Below are 11927 nucleotides of genomic sequence, written 5' to 3' on the forward strand. Positions count from 1 at the left end.
GAGGTTTTTTATGAAGGTAGGATTACTGGTGGCCCGAAGGTCTTTCCAGTTTTACCAGGACAGGTGACCTAGCACGGGTCTGAGTCTGTTGAAAGTTGGGATTTTCTAACAGCCACCTGAGCGCCTCCGAAGGAGACCTATCGGCTCAAAGGCAGCTGCTACGCGAATACATCTACTACTGGATCCGAATCGTGACCCGCTGAGAAAATCCGGCGAGAAACTCAGCTGATGTATGGATAATGGGGAGGTAACGATATTCCGAAAAAAAACATACCACATTAGCGTCTGATTGCACGAGTATATCATCGCAGAACGATTAGGTCTTAAAATTTAGATCGTAGTGCCAAATGTATTGTATAACGGTTGGACGAAAGGTTTTAATTAAACGTTTCTGACGTAATTGTGTCGGAACATTCCAGATGTTTCTGTCAGTTTGAATTGTGTGTTTCGCATTCAAAATGTTTCTAGATGTAATCGTGCCTGTGACAACGCTAAAATCTAATTACGTTGCGTATGTGCTATTCCGTTGTAATTTAAGGATTTTCGATAGTAAGCTTAACTACGATTTTCTTGTTAAGGTTTGATTGTGGTTAAAAATTATATTTCTTAGGAACAAAACGCTGTGAAAAAAATTGTGTAAACTGGGGTTATTATTTTCTTTAAGGTCATTAATTTAAAAGAGTTGAGAAGAACACTGTGCCTGTGAGAACGGTTAATAAATAGCTTGTATAAAAACAAATGACAATACACGTAAGAAAACGTTGGCAAAACGTGGGTTCGATGTAAACACTATCAAAGAGTGAAAAATAATTTGTTTAAAGTTTCTCCCGCGAAAACTAACAAATGCAATATGGAATCAATGTAACAATATTAATAATAAACAAATCTACAAACGTGTTTAATTATAAAAGTATTTTGATCAATCGGATTATTTTAAAAAGATTTTTAACGTAATTCAGAGCCGTTTGTTTTGTATATGTTCAATTATGTAAAATTATATGCTTTTAGCGTATTTTTACTTCTCATTGGGTCGCGTTTCCGATCCGGTGGTAGATTCTGCGAAGCACGGCTCTTGCTAGGGTTCGTGCTAGCAACGTCGTCTGATGAAATAGCCTCTCAAAGCTATCAGCATATTTTTTTTTAGAATAATGCGTTATTTTACAACAATTACATATTTTTTTTAGAATAATACGTTATTTTACTCCTAGGGTTAATTTATCTTAATGACATATGAAAATATAAAAAATATAATAAAAAAGGGAAACAAATCATAGAACCAAAAACACCAAAGAAGAAACACAAAAAGAACCCCTATGGCACGATGCAATTGATTATAACATACATCTCGAGATTTAGCCCACTAGGTTGACGTCAAGCAGGCGGCAAGTCGTAAAACTTATGCCAAATCCCTATAATTCCTATGCAGCATGCGATAATCAAAGTACGTGCTGCGGCATTATGTGGGATCAGGGCAAGTAGAAAAAAACGTTGAGTAAATAAACACTAAATAGCACGCGCTTCTCTTTCTAAATAAATAAATACTGGTGGGTGTACCTCTTGTGAGTCCGCGCGAGTAGGTACCACCACCCTGCCTAGTTCTGCCGTGAAGCAGTAATGCGTTTCGATTTGAAGGGTGGGTCAGCCGTTGTAACTATACTTGAGACTAACTATATCTCAAGGTGGGTGGCGCATTTACGTTGTAGATGTCTATGGGCTCCAGTAGCCACTTAACACCAGGTGAGAAGCGAACTAAAAATGACATTCGCCTATTCCTTAATGCTGCTTCAAAAAAATAGCTTACGAACTGTAATGGACGTTACTAATTGAGTTGTGGTTCAAAAACATTGTTGCACATTGTATTAAACAAATAAACTGCACGAAGCGTGTCAGACTAACTTCGTTGTCAATTTAAAATGTTGGTTCACTTTTTACATATTCATTTTTTTTTTATTGCTTAGATGTGTGGACGAGCTCACAGCCCACCTGGTGTTAAGTGGTTACTGGAGCCCATAGACATCTTCAACGTAAATGCGCCACACACCTTGAGATATAGTTAGTTCTAAGGTCTCAGTATGCGGCTGCCCCACCCTTTCTCGTAAAGGTCTAAAATATCGTAATATAAAATGCAAATGCAGCTCGTTTTTAATATGAGCTACGATCTGAATTTCAATTACTACATTTAAAAGCTTTTCCCTGTTCCCAGTAAGTTTAGAAATATGAGAATGAGCTCATTCTGAAAATGTAGTTTGTGGTTGAATGTTGTTATATTTCGTTTTTATTTTGATTGTATTGCTTGTATGGATGTACGAGCTTATGGTCCACTTGATCTAAAGTGGTTACCAGAGGCCATGGTCATCACAATGTGATTGTCTCAACACACCTTGAAGGTACTTACACGAAGTCGATGTTTCAATTGTATTGTATAACAGATACCTATCCCATAGTCTTCAACCGGGAAGGCATGGCAAGCACAGATCATAGAACACATTCTGTGATCCTTGCGGCAGGACGGATTCCGTCCGTTTTTCCAACAGTAAAAATAAAAAATATACACTAGGTAGTTAGGGTTGTTAGGCTCGCGGATCTTTTGGAGATTCAACCCATGACTCAAAAAGGAAAAAAAACAAACGTGTGGCACTCGGGAACTGCCGCGGTAAAGCTATTGCATAGCATTTTTTATCAACTTATGCAATTATAATTAGACGATGATAATTTAATATTAAAACAATAATAAAACAAGACCACGCTATATTAAACATTAATAAAAGCAAAACCTTAACTGTCCCCTTCACACTCATAAGCTAGACCGTGCGAGAGAGAGATGGGCAGACTTTTCATGATGCGCATGCAGTGTGACGTCACGCCACGTGCTTATTCACAAATTCTACACAAGCGCAACGTGTGAATGTGTTGAATGCGAGCTACATGGTAGGCGGAATGAGGGGTGCTAGGTTTTTTTCGTTACGGAATTTCATGATTCGGTCGCCGCGCTCAAGGCCCGCGATCAAAACTATGCAATAGCTTAAAATTAAGCTGTATATTCAGTTTTCAGTCGGTCATGAACATCATCAAAGCCTAACTCCTCTCTGTCTAAAATGTAATTAAAAAGGTATCTGAAAAATCGGTTGTAATTTTAACCTAATACCTATAAAGAAAGATTTAGATGTTTTATTGTAACACGCAAAATAGCCCAAAAAACTACACATATACCTATTTCTCTAGTTTACGAAAACGACGTATCTAGGTCTACGGTTTTGGGATTTGAGACCAATAATTCATTTTGGTCAAAAACACAGTTAACCGCATTTGAAACTGCCGTAACTAAGTAGTTCGGAACCCACTGGACTATTTAAGCCTCAACTTACTCAACTAGTGGTTCTAACGGTACAGTTTAAAAGCAAATGATAAAGGGTTTATTAACTGAATAAAATGAATCGATCGTTTGTACTTTATTCTAAACTTTCTATTCTCGGACTCTTTTAGTGTTGTGATTAGATTAAAATTTATCTATAATTTAACGTTTGAGTGCGTGCATTCTATGTAAAGAATTTCGTGAATGATTTAATGTTCTTTTGATAATCGTTTCTTATAAACTAAGAACCATTTAAAGATGATTCTCGATTAAATAAATTATCGTATTAATATGAAAAAAGAACGGGCTGTGTAAAAAATACATAATGAAGACGTCGTGGCCCAAAGGATAAGACGACCGGTGCATTCGTATCGAGCGATGCGGCTGTGCCGGTGTTCGAATCCCGCAGGCAGGTACCAATTTTTCTAATGAAATACGTAATTGATAAATGTTCATGAATTACATCGACGGTGAAGGAATAACGTCGCGTAATAAAAATCAAACACGCAAATTTATAATTTGCATAATTACCGGTGGTAGAACCTCTTGTGAGTCCGCACGGAGTAGTTACAATCACTCTGCCTATTTCTGCGGTCAAGCAGTAATGCGTTTCGGTTTGAAGGCTGGGGCAGCCGTTGTACTGTAAATTGACACGTCATTACGGATCCTCTCGATCCATTAAGTGCTTTTTACCACAAGTACCGGTCACCGTCCTCGTCGAGCCCTTCGTCGGAAGCGAAGTCGAACTCGACGAACTCGCCGATTACGACGAAGAGTTCGACGAACGAACCAACCTATAAACATAGCCCACTGAGTTTCTCGCTTCTTTCTTTCTGTCAGTGGGTCGCGTTTCCGATCCGGTGGTAGACTCTGCGAAGCACTGCTCTTGCTAATGCCAGTGTTATCAACACTCCCGGTTTGAGCCCCGTGAGCTCACCTACACCTCAAGAAGCTGAAATAGCCTCTCAAGGCTATCAGCATAGGTAGAAAAAAAAAGTACTGTAAAAACTGAGACTATGAGTAACCACCCATGTAACCAATAAAAAAATGGACAATATAAATAAATAAGAATACGAAACATAATGATAAGCAAAGAAATTAGACATAAATATTTGTATATGATTGAAAAGTTTCCATTTAAACATTACTAATTTAAAAATTGGCTTTTCCGCTCCTACAATATCTTTACTCCTGAGTTTTCTTTTCGCTTTTTAGTTTGTATTTTTATACCAATCGGTTTTTTTTTTGTTTCATTTAATAATTTATTTTACAACCGACCGTACCGATTCTATTTACTGCATTTTATTTTGTATCACGTTAGTTATTATATTTGATCCTGTTTGTTGTGTAAAATGATGAGTAAATAAATAACAATAAAACATAGTAACAAAAAAAAAGAAAGTTGGCTCTCAGTTAGTGTTTTCTTTGGTTTTCGGGAGTCATAGACATAGTTTAAACTTTTAGGTTTAATTACGCATTTACAATCTTCATAATGTTTTTCAAATGGCCAGTATTGCAAAACTACAACTTATGTATTATTATTATAACTTATTATGTTAACATCTTTTTTTTTTAATAATTGAACACAAATCAACTCACACAGTAGAACAGATCTTTCAACGCGCTTGAAGGAGGCACAGTTCCCAAGATAATGGCTACGTTGCCTCGTTGGACAGCCAGACTCACTCTCTGTGCAAAGTACCAGCCAGCCTTAGCATCACGTGTAACCTCCTTCATGCGTTTGGAGATTTCTGTTAAAAATTTCAGGGCCCCAAGGGCCCATCGTCTCAACCGCGAAAGGCAAAAAAGAATAAGAAGAGTTTAAGATAATGTTTTTATATTTAATTGTAAATAATACATAACGTGTACTTATGCTTCTTAGTTATAGATCATAATTAATAATGAGATTAATATTCACATTTCACACTAATTTCATTAAAAATAGTCTATCAGAGTATCCCCTTTTTATTGCTATTGTAGCTTATAAACTTTTAATGTCGCTAGTTTTTCGTGTTCGTCAATTAAATCGAAACTCGATGACAGCTCAAGATTTTTTTCATTTTATATATTACATTTTCTCTTTTTTTATGGGTCTTAAAGTTCAGCAGCAAACATTTAAAAATTAAATTCGGCTGTCAAACAGAGGAGAGAAAAATATTAAACTGTGTGAACCTTCAGTGTTAAACGAGATATCAGCTGCCAAACACGCCAAGCGTGCGTCCGAAATCATAAATTCCGCGTGTGTTGGCTCATTTTGTATACATTGCGTGGAATTCAAAAACATTATTTAAATAATATTCTACTGTAAGTGTACATTTTTGAGGCGAGTCATCGAGCTCTACTGGTGTCACCCAAAAACGGATTATACCGAGGGTAGACCGATTCATGTGCTCTTAATATCCTACCCGCAGTGATTACTCGCGATTACCGCGCCAATATACAAAAAGCTTTTTAAAACAAAATATTCGTAGCAAGAACTTTTTTTTTTATTGCTTAGATGGGTGGACGAGCTCACAGGCCACCTGGTGTTAAGTGGTTACTGGAGCCCATAGACATCTAAAAAGTAAATGCGTCACACATCTTGAGATATAGTTCTAAGGTCTCAGTATAGTCACAACGGCTGCCGCACCCTTCAAATCGAAACGCATTACTGCTTCACGGCAGAAATAGGCGGGGCGGTGGTACCTACCCGTGCGGACTCACAAGAGGTCCTACCACCAGTAATTACGCAAATTATAATTTTGTATGTACATAGTTTTAAGAGTATTGGTATTAGTTATTCTCTATCACTGATCTCGAAACCGTATAAAAACAATAATTGGCTTTCGTACATTATTGTATCGTTATGGTTATTAAATAATTTATGTTATGGGTATTTATGTAACAAGTCGTTGGATACGAGCGATGGATTTTCTCAGAAACGATATAATACGTTTGGTTTATTTTATCACATTTCGTTTTATCCGCCGAACCTGATTCATATTTTCATTCACATTACAATTACACGCTCGGAAGCTTCAATGTTTTCTGGGAACGTTTTCACTAATATCGTTGTGAGTTATTTTCTTCGTCTCGCTCGAAGCATTCTTTTGACATTATGATGAATATGTTAGTATATGAATAGCATGTAAAAAAAAAAACATTCGTTTATCATAAAACGTTACTCAACCAACCCACCTTATATCCTGAAATTTCTGTCGCACAAAATCTATTTCTATTGTTTTTCTCGGCACGTATTATAATTTTTGTACCAACTTTCGAATGATATTGGACGATGCAAAATTAGTTATGTTTTTAAATGCAAAAAATACTCGAATCATCAGTAATGTTTTTCTTTGAACTTGGGTGTCATTGACTCCTAAATACCGCATAGACACTGATTAATTACATTTTTTCCTTACCTATACACTAGTAGCCCAATGGGCTATTCCAGCTAAGCGCGGTCGGGTAAGCGAGAGAGAATTTGCTAACACTAGCCTTAGCAAAAGTCTAATCGTAGGTTCTCCCACCGGATCACCGAAATCGCGACCCACTGAGAAAATCCGGCGAGCAACTCAGTGGGCTGTGTTTGGGTTAATTACTTAGTCTGGCCATAAATACTGTTATAATTAAAAATAAACAAAATATTACATTTGAATTTGGAATCTGTCATTTTTATATGATTGCTCATCAATGAAGTAGGAAACCTATGGAAATGAAACGTCAACCAAAATTTCGTGCCAGTGTGACGTCATCTGGCCACAAAACATGGCGGCTTTAGTGCTGTACAAAAGATTTCAATGTTATCAGGTTCTATCGATAAACGTTCTTGGCTCATTTTATTTTAAATATTGTTGAGTATTATTTATTTGTAGAATTTATACTTTAATGGGAAGTAAGTAGGTATATTGTTATGTGCAAATATGATATGATTTAGATGGGTGAAATCTAAGACAAGTTCGTCCTTCGAATTTGCCAAGTAAACGATATGATGATTTTTAAAAGTTGCTACACTGATTTTATAAAGTTGTCGTTTGTCGCAAAACATAAAGATATGGCGTAGTTCAAAGCCATCAGCCCATTTCTAGCATGCTAAATGTTATCGTAATTTGAGTACGTGTTTTTCTTAGACTATTACAATCTATTTTAATTGTTTTCCCGACTCTAAAGTCCGTAACATACTACCGTAGCGCACCCCAAGGAAGGTGCGCCGCACCATTTGAATCACTTTCGCTTGAGAGTGATTCAAATTTTAAACTTATCGCGTGAAAAAAAAAACACCTACAGAACATTTATTCATTAATTACAAACGTCATTCCTTGTGACTTCCTCTCTAAAATGACTTAATTATTAAATATTTAACAAATTTACAATAGTGTTTTACTCACTGCGGAATAAAACTATTTTATTTAAATAGTTCCGAAGAGATTTTGTCGGTAGCCTTTTTCCCGAAATATCTAAACAGAATGTCTAAATATGTTTTGATGACATATTTTAAAGTGGTGTTTATGATTAGTGTCATGATCAATAGATTCCGACCGAAAAATGGATTTTTCGGATGAGGGCTCCATAATGAATTTAAATACATATAGATAATAGTTTTAGAAAGAAAGAAAGAAAGAAAGAAAATCTTTATTCGCCAGAAATATAGTTTATAAGATATAGGACATAGCTTCATATATTTCGCCTGTTTAGGCATGCGAAAATTTAATTTATTTTTATATTAATTATAACACAAAATTTACTAAATCTATCTATTTTTACATTCTATCACTTCTTATTCTAATATTTTATTATGTACAACACTTATCATTTAAAAATTCTTGCACACTATAATAAGCCTTATCTATCAGCCATAAATATAATTTTCTTTTAAATTGAGTTAGTGGAAGATCTCTTATGCTGTTTGGTATCTTATTAAATATTCTGATAGTCATAGGATAACAGTTTGTATGTATGTATGGGCATCGACTTTCTTGAGATCCTATAAAATACGTTTTAATTATTATTTTTGTATGTTTTAAGCATGATAAATTATGAAATTTTATATTATCAATCATATTAAATCGATATCAAAGTCAATAAATAATGTACAACCCAAAACAGACGGCCGTACTGACGTGACAATGACATTTGGCGCGCTAAACATGGCGGATTTTCGGCCTCATTAGACGGAGACGGAGATATTTACGTATATTCATGTTTCATTTTATGTACGCACTGAAATACTGTTATATTGTTTTCCTGCGAGTTAAAGTGCTGAGTAAGAACGAGATAGATATATGTTTATGTATGTGCCTTCAAAATGGGTGCTATTTATATAAGCAATTGTACGTATAGAACAATATGTCGTGTCCCTACTATATAGGTCTATGTTGCTCATTGATATTTCTCATTTTGGCGCCAATACATTGTACAATATTTTGCGATATTAAAATGGAGTGGTGGTCACGACCCTCAGCAGTGAGGAAACGACGCGAGGAGGAGGAGGAGGGGTGATAAAGAGAACCGAATCGCTGTGATTGCATTACACAAAGTAGGTATGGAGCCAAATGCAATTTTTAAAACTCTCCATACGCTTGGTATAAGTAAAATGTTTGTGTACCGGGCTATTAATAGGTGCAATGAAACCTCCTTGTTTGTGACAGAAAAAGATCTGGCCGTCCACATAGTGTTCGTACGAAAAAGGTGGTTAAAGCAGTAAGGGAAAGAATTCGAAGAAATCTTGTCCGAAAGCAAAAGATTTTATCTCGGGAGATGAAGATAGCACCTAGAACCATGTCGTGTATTTTAAAAGATGACTTAGGACTTGCAGCCTATAAGAGACGTACTGGTCATTTCTTATCTGATAATTTAAAAGAGAATAGGGTGGTAAAATCGAAACAACTACTGAAGCGGTACGCAAAGGGAGGTCATAGAAAATTTTTGTTTACGGATGAGAAAATTTTTACAATTGAGTAACATTTTAACAAACAAAATGACCGTATTTATGCTCAAAGCTCTAAGAAAGCTTCCCAATTAGTCGACAGAGTGCAACGTGGGCACTATCCGACTTCAGTGATGGTTTGGTGGGGTATTAGCTATGAAGGAGTGACTGAGTCATACTTTTGTGAAAAAGGTATCAAAACATCGGCACAAGTGTATCAAGATATCATTCTTGAGAAGGTAGTGAAGCCCCTTAACAACACCATGTTCAATAATCAAGAATGGTCTTTCCAGCAAGACTCGGCGCCAGGTCATAAAGCTCGGTCTACGCAGTCTTGGTTGGAAACGAACGTTTCGGACTTCATCAGAGCTGAAGACTGGCCGTCGTCTAGTCCCGATCTTAATCCGCTGGATTATGATTTATGGTCAGTTTTAGAGAGTACGGCTTGCTCTAAACGCCATGATAATTTGGAGTCCCTAAAACAATCCGTACGATTGGCAGTGAAAAATTTTCCCATGGAAAGAGTGCGTGCTTCTATTGATAACTGACTGGCCTCAACGTTTAAAGGACTGTATTGCAGCCAATGGAGACCACTTCGAATAAGCTTTTTATACTAAAATTGTTTTATATTTATGTATTAAACTAACACACTGTAAAAGTAATAAATGTTATTTGCAATAGAATTTTTTTCATTTTTAATTGTAACAGTATTTATGGCCAGACTAAGTACATTGTAGTAATAATACCTACTTATTGCTATTGTAGCTTAAAAACTTTTAATGTCGCTAGTTTTTCGTGTTCGTTAATTAATAGAAATTCGATGAAACTCAAGATGTTTTTCATTTTATATATTATGTTTTTCATTTTCTCTTTTTTTATCGGTCATAGAGTTCAGCAACCTTATTTATTACATTGAAGTAATAAATAATAAGTACAATTCAATTTGAATGAATGATTGCTCCATGGTAGGAAATAGTCCGATAGTCGAAAGAATGCGTTTCTTGCGGGTAGTAATGATTTTTTGACGAACAAAATCTGCCTTAGTAACATATTATTTTCATTGGTTCAACATGGGATAAATGTTGTAATGTTACCTTAAATTTGGTGTAGGATCGATCGCATTCTCTCAGCGGGGGGACAATACAGGTGTGCGCTCACAACACACTGTACCAATAAGTAACACGCAAACAAGTCGCAAGGTATCTATCTTTGAAATTTGAAGGTACTAATTAAATCGCAAAAGTTGTAATTTTTAAGCTATTGCATAGATTTTATCACGGGCCTTGAGCGCGGCTTGAGAGCGGAATCATGAAATTCCGTAACGAAAAAAACCTTCCACCCCTCACTACGCCTACTATGTAGCTCGCGTTCAACACTTTCACACGTTGCGCTTGTGTAGTGTTTAAAGCATAGACCTATATAGTAGGGACACGACATATTGTTCTATACGTACAATTGCTTATATAAATAGCACCCATTTTGAAGGCACATACATAAACATATATCTATCTCTTTCTTACTCAGCACTTTAACTCGCAGGAAAACAATATAACAGTATTTCAGTGCGTACATAAAATGAAACATGAATATACGTAAATATCTCCGTCTCCGTCTAATGAGGCCGAAAATCCGCCATGTTTTGCGCGCCAAATGTCATTGTCACGTCAGTTCGGCCGTCTGTTTTGGGTTGTACATTATTTATTGACTATGATATCGATTTAATATGATTGATTATATAAAATTTCATAATTTATCATGCTTAAAACATACAAAAATAATAATTAAAACGTATTTTATAGGATCTCAAGAAAGTCAATGTCCTAAAACTATTATCTATATGTATTTAAATTCATTATGGAGCCCTCATCCGAAAAATCCATTTTTCGGTCGGAATCTATTGATCATGACACTAATCATAAATACCACTTTAAAATATGTCATCAAAACATATTTAGACATTCTGTTTAGATATTTCGGGAAAAAGGCTACCGACAAAATCTCTTCGGAACTATTTAAATAAAATAGTTTTATTCCGCAGTGAGTAAAACACTATTGTAAATTTGTTAAATATTTAATAATTAAGTGATTTTAGAGAGGAAGTCACAAGGAATGACGTTTGTAATTAATGAATAAATGTTCTGTAGGTGTTTTTTTTTTCACGCGGTCCCTTGATAAGTTTAAAATTTTAATCACTCTCAAGCGAAAGTGATTCAAATGGTGCGGCGCACCTTCCTTGGGGTGCGCTGCGGTAGTATGTTACGGACTTTAGAGTCAGGAAAACAATTAAAATAGATTGTAATAGTCTAAGAAAAACACGTACTCAAAATACGATAACATTTAGCATGCTAGAAATGGGCTGATGGCTTTGAACTACGCCATATCTTTATGTTTTGCGACAAACGACAACTTTATAAAATCAGTGTAGCAACTTTTAAAAATCATCATATCGTTTACTTGGCAAATTCGAAGGACGAACTTGTCTTAGATTTCACCCATCTAAATCATATCATATTTGCACATAACAATATACCTACTTACTTCCCATTAAAGTATAAATTCTACAAATAAATAATACTCAACAATATTTAAAATAAAATGAGCCAAGAACGTTTATCGATAAAACCTGATAACATTGAAATCTTTTGTACAGCACTAAAGCCGCCATGTTTT

The 11927-nt window shown here is 35.6% G+C and overlaps 1 protein-coding gene across 2 annotated transcripts in view; it reads left to right on the forward strand.

Moving 5' to 3' along the window:
* Positions 1–11927, forward strand: part of PLCb1 (phospholipase C beta 1) — a 116392-nt gene that overhangs the window by 22191 nt on the left and 82274 nt on the right. The gene's annotated exons all lie outside the window — the stretch shown is intronic.

This window comes from Bombyx mori, chromosome 12 (assembly GCF_030269925.1).
Source record: "Bombyx mori chromosome 12, ASM3026992v2".
Classification (NCBI taxonomy): Eukaryota; Metazoa; Arthropoda; class Insecta; order Lepidoptera; family Bombycidae; genus Bombyx; species Bombyx mori.